This window comes from Euprymna scolopes, chromosome 5 (genome assembly GCF_053919585.1).
Source record: "Euprymna scolopes isolate OS-2025 chromosome 5, ASM5391958v1, whole genome shotgun sequence".
Lineage (NCBI taxonomy): Eukaryota > Metazoa > Mollusca > Cephalopoda > Sepiida > Sepiolidae > Euprymna > Euprymna scolopes.
The window spans coordinates 87910843-87923636 of record NC_136486.1 but is presented as its reverse complement, the minus strand read 5'-3'; the positions used below and the strand labels follow the sequence as shown (position 1 = coordinate 87923636).

Here is a 12794-nt window from a genome sequence, read left to right as displayed (position 1 = left end):
TATATACAGCGTACTGAGATTTGGGAAAATCGATGTGATCGGTTTTTGGCCCGAAATATGGCGATTAAGGGGTCAAAGTTCAACGATTTGACCTTGGAAACCTCTACCAAACTCCTTCGACAATTTTGGGTCTAAACACTTAAAATTATAGATATAGGTTCCTTGAACATGGATCTGACTTAATAAATTGATTTGAGCCCAAAACAATAAATGTTAAGGGTTCATAATAGGGGTCAAGTTAAAAAAATTGACCTTTTTTTTTGTGCTCAGCATACACCTCCAAACACCCGGGCACCGCCGGGCACCCATGCTAGTATATATATATATATATATATATATATATATATATATATATATATATATATATATACATATATATATATATATATATATATATATATATATATATATAATTGTATTTCTATGGTTTCAATGCAGGAGTGATGGTATATACATTTATGCATACATATATGTATATATATATATATATATATATATATATATATATATATATATATATATATACATACATACATACATAGATACATATGCCCACGTATATATTCATATATATATATATATATACATGTGTATATTTTCATATATATATATATATATATATATATAACTCACTGATGTTCACTTGATGTAATGCAAAACTTTTGATGAATATAACTAGAATACACAAGTTCTAATGTCGTTTTTATACACATAAATATTTCTATTTCTGTTTTTTTTTATATCGCACACTAGATTAAAGGATGAGACTGCCGACCCAATTTAAGATTTTAATTTCCAACTTGCCGAACTAGCATGAATCCACGCAAAATTTTCTTCAGTACATTGAAGTAATCACTCCGTAGATGACTAAATATTTATATCTGTATATATTTAGGGTCTTCATGTGAATATGTATATGTATATACACGAGATAACTTGAATGGCTATTAAATTGGATGCCTATTAGGCACTACCATCGACTGCTTAATCACTCTGTACAAGAGTTTTTCAAGACAATTCAACATAGGGTAAATTTCCGTAAAAATAAACCCTGATAAAATATTCAAAATCACATAATAGGTACCGCCAAAATAAAATATCCTCGATATGGATCACTAGTATCGGGTTTTAATGAAGATTAGGGCAACTTCTCCGGGCGATGTTACCAAGTATAAACACTAAACAGGACACTCCATCAAACTAGAGAAATTCTTGTCCTAAAATTTTTTAAGAGGAAATGATCTGAACTTTAACTTATGCCCCCTAGACAAATCATAACAAAAAGCAGTTGTCTAGCCAAAACCACTTACAATAATTTCCCAAACTCTTTATATGTGCCTACACTTAAATGAAGATAACATGAACAAAATTCTTTCTTAGAACTGCACACCTGTGGAACTCTCTTCCGTTTGTCCGCTTTCCAGCTCACTACAATCTAATTATCTTCAAGTCTAACCTAAACAAGTTCTTCATGAACCGCCTCCCTAAGTAATCCAAATAATAAATTTCCACTACTTATGTTTACTACGCTATAATCACATTCACTAATGTATACCAACTAACTCTTATCCTCGAGTGGCATCCGTCCTTAATAAGTGACCATTCCTGTGTAAAACAGAAAGATCACAAAAAAGAGATATTTAAATGGTTATTAACAGAGCGTATAATTATGTTCTTAACTTCTTAAATAACTGAATGCTTTAGAGGTAAAGGAGAACTTAATGTAATAATCGAATATATATGTATCTCATGTAGAGGTTTATTGTCAGCTTCAGGAAGAACATCTTGATTTCTGAGAACGTCGACTAATGTAAAATTAAACAAAATATTCATGCGGAAAATGGTGCACCTTGAACAAGTGATGTTTACCATAGGAATGACACTAAGCAAGATAATGTTATGAACTAAAAAATAAAAATCATAAAGCGTAAAAATAAAAACAAATACAATAAAAAATATCACGTGATTTCTTACCACACAAAACACTTATGTAAACGTTTCATGCAAGGAATATAGACCAGTGTGCTTGTAAGGAGTGTTCACGCGTTCAGAAACGGCACAATCTTGGAATTTGGCATGAAGACGTGTGGTGCCCTGAAATTGCAACGAGACGCATTTTTTAGGGTAATAGAATAAATCTTTAGAATAGGGAAATCATAAAAGAGGAGGAAGAATTGTGAAATTAGATAAAGTATACGAAGCTGTAATAAAAGACATATTAGATAATAACTGCAAGAGAATACTACAATTTATTCGTAGATGAAGATTGAGTTGGAAACATAATAAAACGTATATCGGTAAAAAAAATACCAAGCTGAAGGTGTGGATCAGAAGACGAGGAAAACAATTACAATAAGAAAGGCTAACCACCTAAAGAGCGATGTTGATTGGTTATATGTGAAAAAAGGGGAAAGAGGTTAAATTGGTGCAGGTTGATACATAAAATTAGAAGAAAATCGTCTGAAAGTTTACATCTCTAACTGTAAGGAAAAGCTAATAAAGGATGTATCAACATTGGAAAAATTGAAAGTGAGCGAACTGGTAGGGAACAAAAAAGTTTATTCAATAAATGAAACACACAAAAGAATAAAGATTTAAAAATAAAATGCGTAGTTTATACATTAGAGATATACAAGGGATAGTAAACTAGGAAAAAAACGGCCATGTTTGTCAAACTGTTACAGGAAGATTGAGAAAAACGTTCTCACAAATATCACACAAGAGCATGTTATCAGTAATATGAAATGCAACATTAATAAAACGACTTAAAGTCCTGTGTCGAATTTGTAGATAGAAATGTGAAAATGTACAACAAACTGTCAATAGGTTTTTGAAAAGAGTTCAAGAAACACTACAACACAATTGCTAAAACTATTCACTATGTAAGCAAAGAGGGTGAGAATGTAATGAAAATGGCGCGACCATATTCTATAAGCGATGGTTGTGAGAGCTTATGTAAAATCTTTGTATGGAGATGAATATCATGCGTAGCAATTTCATTGGGGCAAGAACACACTATTTTAGCAAAAAAAGCACAAAGTAATAATAATAATAATAATAATAATAATAATAATAATAATAATAATAATGATAATGATAATAATAATAATAGGTATAGCAATGCAAACTGGTGTTAATGTGGAAGAAAAAAATAAGTTAAAAAAGTACCAAGAGTTAAAAAGGGTAATAACAAAAATGTGGAAGTTGAAGAAATTAGAAGTTTTACCTGTTGTGATGGGAGTCCTGGGATTCACTGCGATGTTGGATGACTTCAGAAGACAAACTAGTTGGAACATATCAGAATCTTCCCGAATTTGCGGGAGGCCTGAGTAAAAAGAAAAGATGTTTAAAGAATATGCTCATCTGTTATGATCAGTTTATCAGCATAAAATCGTCAATAAAAGCCAGACCCAAATTATGACAACAGAAATAATAATAATAATAATAATAATAATAATAACAACAACAACAACAATATTAGCTTCACCTAGACCAGTCGAAAAGGCGAAAAGAAAAAAAATACTTTAGAATTTAGATTCCGGGTCAGATTTGTAAAGAGTGTTTTAGGGGTGGAAAACTTTAAATTAAATTAAACCATAAATACAGACTTTTATACAAATATGTGATTTTTTCCCCAAGATTAATTTTTGCTATCAAAAATTTAAATACAATTTCGCACATATGGTGCCCGTGACACGCATATGGCCTAATCTTGGGGTCTAGTTTTCACAAGTCTACGCATTAAATAAGGTTGTATTTCGACAATATCGGGTCGAATGTTGTATTTCAATTGATTTATTTTGTCCTGTCTACCAGCATAGGCATTAGACCTAAATAAAGTAATATTATAATATATAATAGGTTTCTAGTTGAGAAGTTTATTTCGTGAAATCATTCGTTAATTAAATGTTTCTTTCAATAAATTAAGCATGTGTTGCATGTAACTCTTGCTTAAACGACATTAGAAATTACCTCCCGCCCCCCAAAAACAAAGCTACAATATACATTTAAGAAAAACAAGGCTTTCAGTTTAAATTTTGGCTCTTCTAAAAATTTGTCTATATATAAATGGGACGTCATTGTACCAGAGTTCACTGGCATGTTACCATTTTAGAAATGTATGATTTTTGTTTTGTTTTTAATTCCCCTCAATTTTTTTACTGTAAAATATAGGCATTTAACCCAAAACAAAATAAACGCACAGAACGTTTATCATGTAGCAAAATATTTTTGCTTAATTGCTATGAAAACTTAAATTTTGTCGGAGATGATATTTCATTATACGTTTAATTTGTGTGGAGACAATCCTCAAATTTAAATCCTAAACATTTTTCCAGAGTGTTCATGTAACGTTGCACACACATATGAATGTGTAGAGACTCAAATCATTTTAGACTCCGTCGCAGGGGACACGAGAAAGAAGAGGAAATAAATTTAACTGGCTGTCTTTTCCTCCTTCTTCCGCTACGCATTACTTCTCGTTTCGAGAGTGACGTAACCCACGTGTTCTTCCCGTAATCCTCGATCTGTGCACAGCTTATTTTTATATTTTCTTCCTCTTTCTTTGCCGTGACGTCATCTTGCACACGGTTTGGCATTTACATACAGCTGTCATACTGGCGTACGCGCTCTGTCATTCCATAAAAAAACGCAATCTCATTTTGACTTCAATAAATGAAGTGAAGAATATCAAAAGTAGCCGAACAACAACGACATAATTATTCAATTTTTATTATTGAAAAAAATATTTTGATATTTATTTTCTTTTTACAATTATTTATAAATGTTTGTAGGTATTTTTATTTGATAAAACTGTTGGGTTTTTTTTTTCAATTTAAAACATGTTTTTCTTACATTGTAGACACGATATTCTTATTAAATTATCATGTTTGTTCGCATTTGTGTTGTACTCATTTGCAGTTATATCCTTTCTGGTGTAAAAAAAACAAAAAATATAAAACTACATTAAATCCCTACGCTCAACGTTTATTCACCAAAAACAAAACTCTTACTCTCAGTTTTATAATGCTCGAAATCTTATTTAACACGAATAAATGAAGCAAATAAGATAACATATGAATTTAATGTAAAATAATTCCCCATATCGGAATAGACAGTATTTGAAAGCCGTGTTTTATTTTATCAATTTATCCATCGATCTCGAGTTTCGTGGTAAAAATATTTAGTAAACTGCCCTTAATATTTACATTGGCCCGGATATGGGCGGTAATTTTACGTTAAATTGATATGCTCAACTAATCGTCACTGTAAATTATCCAGTGCGCTGCCCCCCCCCCGCCACGTGAATCCACCCATAATCGCCTTAATCGAACAATGGGGAGGGGTACAGTAAAATGTAGACATAACTTAATTATTACATGAGAACATTCTAAATGACTTACAATATATTGATATACTCATTGTCAGATATTGTCTAAGTCTTTTTCGTTTTTAGTATGTGTCCGTAGTTTAATTTAGTTTTTAAGCATTTGATTTTTATTCTTGGTATTTCCTTTATAAATTTTCTTTCAATAGTTTGAATGTACTTATTATCATTTAAATATTTTTCAAAACCTGATCGATACTCGCCTTTAATTTCTCTCAATTAGAAAAATTATGTGCCCTCTGCCGTTTCGATATTTTCTTTAATTCTTCTACTTCATTACTAATTTTCCATTGCGAATTCCATTTGAATGTTCTGTCTAGGTATTATCGTTGTATATATAAGATTTTGTTGTGTTCTTTTGTTTTTGTTTTTGTTTTCAAAATCATTAATCTTCGTATAAATTGGGTTCTTTATTTTTTGTATTAGGTTTAGAATTTATATTTGAACTGCACCTTCTGATATTCTCTTGCTTGATATCAGAGACTCCTGGAAACCTCCTTCCGGAATTTTCCTTCCTGTACGGTCTTGTCCACCAAATGACAGTTTCTAGTCTCCTTGTTTCCAGTTATTACTCTAGAAAATTGTTAAATCTATTATTTATTTTGTATTCCCTTAAGGAGTAAATTGCAATTTCTTGTAGATTTTATCGAACGTTTTTTTTTTCATCGATCCACATATAATTTCTCTTCTAATATTTGTCGCTTCCCGCATTTTTTATTATTCTGTAGTATTCTAAGAATATTAAGGGAATGGGAAAACTGTACACGGAGTTGTTACATTTTAATTTTCCACACGTTTGGTTGACAAGTTCTCGGTCTTTTGTGACTTGAGATCGTTCCATTATTCTACAGTTTTTAGTATTCATTTGGTTCTTTCTCTCGCAATCAATTCTGACCCGTCGCTTACGTGAATACATGTTGTAAGGTTTTATAAACTAGTAAATGTATCACACCAGAATTCATATATCCCCTTCTTCGTAGTCGTTTTTCTTTGAGTGAGTTTGTATTACTTACATTTTTCATTCTTGCTGCTTTTTACACAAACGTTGCTTTCTTGTTTTCCAATAATTAACCATGTTTCGTTTTTCTCACAAACTGCTACATAGTGTGATTGTTTCCGTGGGGACAGGTTGTAATGTGTTTTACCCCAGACAATTTTTGTTGTGGCTTTTTCGTTCATTGTTTTCAAAAGTCTTATTTCGTTTGATTTGTATTTCTTGCTCTATTTGTACACCTGTTTGTACCCGTGTCAAATAATGGAAACTTAGGTGTTGTAATGGGTATTGCAGACAGATCTAAACATTAACATGTAAATATAGCTAAGTCGCTTTTGGATTTTTTTATTTACTCATATCAATTACGTTTACAAATGTATTCATAGTGTTTGAAAAAGAATAGACCCGTGGATTCAATAGATCAACTAGTTGAACAGCAAGTCATGTGTAAAGTATTGGGTTCATTAAATGTGTAATATAAGAATTATATCATGGTATTCAATAACCCAATGATGTAAAAAAGAATACCTAACCTTTAGTATATAGTATTTTCTTGCATCTCCAATCCATGACACAAATAAACTGTTGTGATTTAATCAGTTATTAACTCCGGAATGATAGTTTCATAGATATACCAGATTATACTATATCTACCATATTATTATAAGTGGTGGTTCAAATCTCAAAAGAGGGCAGCGTATTTAATTAAACTTTTAAACGTTCTAAACACAAAATTAAATGAGGAGAATATACTGATTCACATCAAAATACAAATATATTATCAATATAGAGATAATAAAGCCTAGAACGGGAAATTCGAAATGGCCCCCAATATAGATGGCATGTTTTAAAAGAAATATGTAAAAAGTTCGCTAATGGAATAGCTATAATTAAACATAATGCAAAAACTACATTTTTTTACACAAGAATCACCCCTTACCAAGGCCCGGACGCCACTGGAGGATAAGGTTTAATTGGTATACATTAGGCAATGTTGTTATAGCTTAGTAAACATAAGTAGTGGGAATGTTATAAATTGGATTACTTAGAGGGGACGGTGGATCGAGAACTTGATTACATTGGACTTGAAAACAATCAGATTGTAATCATCTGGAAAGCAGGCAATCGGAATAGAGTTTCTACAGGCGTGCGGTTCTAAGAAACAAGCTTTGTTTATGGAATCTACATTTAGGTTTAGGCACAGATATAGAGTGTGGAAAATTATTGATAGTGGTTTTGGCTAGATTGCTTAGCTTAAAAACTAATACTATAATATCAATAGGGTTCTCGTTCAAAAGAATTATGAAAAATGTGAACACATCTAATGATATAAATCAGAGAAGTATGCTGACAAGAATGCTAAGCCTACTGCCAAAATAAAATAATAAAATATCATTACAATAAAATTTTTCAACCCTTAAATTACAGTGGCATTAGATTTACTTATTCTTAACATGAGGACTTTCTCAGCGGAACGATTTACGCATACACATTTGTGAAACAGTTGAAAAATACATAGAAATCTGATAATCTCGATGTACCAATTTCTCAGTTTTAACACATAAGCAACCTTTTCTTCGGACGGAAACCGATTAGAAGATTTGCATATGCCTGAATAGCCTATATACCAAATTTCAAGTTTTTAAATGAACATTAGTTGAGTCTCACTTTTATAGATATATCTCCTATATAATAATTGACTGCAGAAATTCCCCTCTGGACTAAAGTATCGTAGGTTTGCAATAATAGATGACACATATTAAGTTATTACGTCTAGGCTATTAGCTACCATCTATGAAATTTTAACACAGTTATAGACACATTACGCCGTAATAATAAAATGCTACATTGCATCCTAGGAGCAACACCATCGAAATCCTGACATCTATAGAGAAAGTAGTCCCTATTTTTTCTCTAAAATTTTTTTAGTCCCTCTCCCTGCTACGAGTTCACACCGGGACGTATTCTACATTTTCCTACGATGCTTTCATTGCACCTATCGTAGGTGATTATTATCTGCATACACATAACATCATCTTTCCATTGGCCGATTAAAAAAGAAAATAAATTATCCCTTTTCAAATTCCGCCCAATCTGATATGCTTAGACCAGCCAGTTGTATTATTCTAGAATACACTTCTTCATACATAAAAGAACGATCATGGAATTTTCCAGTACGGCAGCGCTCTCTACATGATGCAATCCTGCTGAAAAAAAATACCAAATATAAATATACTAATAGCTCAAAAACAGGAAATTAAATATTTTTACCGTACACTTATCTATGAACAAAGTGTCTACACAGAAATATCCTCCCAACAAAAAAAAAAAACTGACAAAAAGAAAATTACGATACTATTATTTAGTTCGTCAATTTGAGAGCTGCTTCTCAACCCTTACATGATGCTACTTGTTTGTTTTGTTTTTGAGGTGGTGGGGGGATTTTTTAATATTATATTATTTTTTTCTTTACTATTACTGTGGACGATTTTATTTGTATACTTTCCAACGATTACCTAACCTTCAACCGTGTTACTAATCACCTTAACTGCTTACAACCCTTACACGATGCTAGATTTTGTTTTGTTTTGTTTTCGTTTGACAGACAAATTATAATAACTTTTTATTTTTATATAAAATGGATTTATCAGACTCAACGGCTGAAATAAAAACAGAAACATTTCAATGTTATTATTTTTATATAATTTTAGGTTAACTTCACAACATTCGATAGCGCCATATTGCCTGTAACAATTGGTCTTTCTGAACTTTCAGATTTCCCTTTTTAAAACCAAATTTGGCTCTTTATACGGTCTTAATTAAATATTGGCTCAATGAACGAGCACAAAAAGACAGAATTTGGCCTTAAAAATTAAATATGTCAAACGTTAGAATAATCAAATTTTAAAAATAATGTGGTGGCCTCAATTGTCGTATAATAAAAACCATAAATAAGTATAATAAAAATGAAAAAACAACACAATTTGATTTTTTTCTGATTTTATTTCAGCTTTTGTTGAATACTGTGTTTTATATACCCATAAATAGTTTTTCTTATGTATTTTTTGTCTGTCACATAATTTGCGCCGCTAAACTACACATTTCTCCTAAATTACATTGCCAACTAAAACACGTATTCATTATGTATTTGTTTTCTTGTTTTTCTTTTTAGAACTCATTATCGGCATTGCTTAGACATTAGTGTTACGTTAGTTTTTACCCTTTCAAAGTCAGCAATTTTGTATAAATTACGCTATATACACATATATATGCATATATAGATAGATATATATGGATATACACGTACATTTTTAATTGCTTTCTAAAATTTTATATCACTTCTGTATGAAATAAGCATGGCGGTTTCTAAGTGTTTACGTATATGTGTTATTTTTTATGTTTATCTATACTGCCCTGGTTTTTCTTTCACTTCTTTATTTTCCTCTCTCTTTTTCTCTCTCTCTCTCTCTCTCTCTCTATATATATATATATATATATATATCTATATATATATATACAAATATGTAATTAAAGTATATATATATATATATATATGTATATGTGTGAGTGTGTACTTCATTTAATCACATAAATTAATAGACGAACGTATAATTTTGTGCGTAAACTTTAAATATTTACTTCAACAGTAATCTCTCTCTCTCTCTATATATATATATATATATAATATATATATATATTTTATATATATATATATAATATATATATATATATTTTATATATATATATATATATATATATATATATATATATATATATATATATATATATATATATATATATATATATATATATATATATATATTAGTGACGGAACGATTCAAAAAAATTTCCCGTTTCAATTACCGGTTCCATTCTGAATTTCCGATTGGGATTCGATTTCCGATTCCGATCCTTTTTATATTCATAAATAATTAATTAGAGAGCTGTTGTTTTTTGCTGTAATTTTCCAAATTATTAGATACACCCCCAGGTAATTTCCGGGTATATTTTTTATAAAATGTTTTCCTTGGTATGTATTGCAAATTAAAAGAAAACAAAAGATTTATTTTGATTTTAAACGAAGCAAAATTGTATCAGTTTGTCGTTAGTGTACATCATGCTACTTGAAAGTTTTCAAAAACAGTTGAAAATAGTCAAAAATTGGTAGGTATATTGAGAAAACTATGTAAGAACAAAATATTATCAAAGCCCCTCTCCATTGTTACGACCATATTTCTAAATAATAATGTCATTATTAAAAAAAATCATTTTTTACATGAAAAGGGCAGTGGGCTTCGTTACCTATTGTCTGCCTTCCTTCTAATGTATGTTTAGATTTTATTTTAATTATATAAATTTGGTGGGTTATTCAGTTAAATTGCTCTGTTGTAAAAAAAAACGAGATGCAATAATAATAACAACAACTAGCGGGAATTGTGGAAATTCCACAGGAGACTCATTCATATGTAATATATGTATGTTGGCATTCATAGCGTAAATAGAGACGCTCAGCTCTTATTGTATTTCTTTTGTTAAAATTCAGAAGTATTTATCAAAGCAAGCAGGGGCGCCCGGTGTCGCATGGTCTTAAGATTTTAATTCTCGCATATTATATATTATTATAGAGTAAATGTTCTATCGATTTTCATATATTATAAAGTTGCGATTTAAAATATAATATACACACACACACACACACACACATATATATATATATATATATATATATATATATATATATATATATATATATCCATATGACTTGGGGGCATCAGCTTGAATTCCTTCAGCTATAATAGCCAGAACCAAAAATATATATAACAGAATACGAGATATTTCAAGAGAACAGGTGATAAGACAAACGCAGCGCCAAAAAAAATTCCAAACATGTTAAATTCCTGATATTAAAGTGTGAAGTCTCTAATAAATACCACATGCCTATTTATCAAAGAGGTGCGAAATTCGTTTTTCAAATCTTTGATATTGAACAGGCACCTGAACTCTAATATTTACTTTGCTTACAATAAAAACTAATAAAAAAAATTTCATTAGGTTTGTAGAGTCTCATCTTGGAACGAGTTCTCAAATTTGCTTGGAATAACAATTACCACAACCGCGAAGGATTTCCTTATTTCCAAAGAGGTACTATAAAACTTTAACAATTCCAGAAGAAGCTGATTAGAGGCACCCCAATGTACAGCTTGTGCGTGCGAAATGTACCCCGCTACGCCCAGAGGTTTAAAAAAATGTTTTAATAATCATGGGACCTCCCTAGGATGAGGGCACATAGACACTTTAGCGAATAGAGTCGAAACGATTACAAAAGGCAATAGGTAAGTTATCTATCAATATATGACGAATAAATAAAATAAATTAAACTCTGCTAATCAATGTTAAATCTGTAAATGAAATTTATAACCCATTGTGTGACCTTGCTTACTCTTATGTTGTAAAGTAATAACTTCTAATAAAAAATAATTTGTTCTTGTTTCATTTTTTATTAAAAAAATTTAAACAGTCCGTTTGGAATCGGTAATTAGACTATAATTTTTTCTTATTCCGATACCCATTCCGATACCCCCAAAAGTTCTGATTTTTCCGATTCCCGGTTCTGATTAATCGTCCCAATACTTATATATATATATATATATATATATATATATATATATATATATATATATATATATATATATATATATATATAATATATAAGTATTTACTATAATAATTATATATAATTATTTATATATACATAACATAATTATATACATATCTAACCGTTTACTATAGTAATATATATATATATATATATATATATATATATATATATATAATGTAATTATCTTTGTACGTGTTGAAATTGTTCTGCCATTTATAATTGTCATTAGAATGTTTATATTATTTGCATTGCGTTTAAATAAATTTAATGATTTATATGGTAAGACATTTTGTATTAATGGGATTCTAGAATATATAATCGAAGTTTTTTTTTATTGAAAATTGCTACATAGTTTTATACTGGAATAGAATAGCTTTACATGATGAATGTCAGTATGGTCTACTTAAAATGAGCCCGATACCTCTAATCGTCTTATAATAAGTTTTTATTTTCAGAATATGCTTCCTAATTTCTTAAAATCAACATTTAAAAAAATTTTCAGTATGTTCTTTTTGCTGCATCACAGAATAGTTATTGTGAAAGCCTATCAGAACAATAAGCACAGGGTTATGGCCATCACGTTAACCCGACTTGTCTTCATGTTATTTTTATCTCTGGTGAACTTTAAAATAAAGTCTATGCAAATAATTTTCACAATCTAGACTAAATAAAGAACATTACCACTGCTACCAGGAGAATCACCAGACAATCGGTTAACGTTTCTAACATGCCTAGCAATGCATAAATTTAAACAT

At 30.0% G+C, this 12794-nt stretch overlaps 1 long non-coding RNA gene across 1 annotated transcript in view; it reads right to left on the bottom strand.

The window, feature by feature from the left end:
- The window catches only part of LOC145276922 (uncharacterized), a 224590-nt gene that overhangs the window by 39453 nt on the left and 172343 nt on the right, over nt 1–12794 (bottom strand). Inside the window, exons 2-3 of the long non-coding RNA XR_013868051.1 lie at nt 3227–3325; nt 1975–2094 (exon numbers count right to left, since the gene is read on the bottom strand). This is a non-coding gene — a long non-coding RNA (uncharacterized LOC145276922). The remainder of the gene's footprint in view (nt 1–1974; nt 2095–3226; nt 3326–12794) is intronic.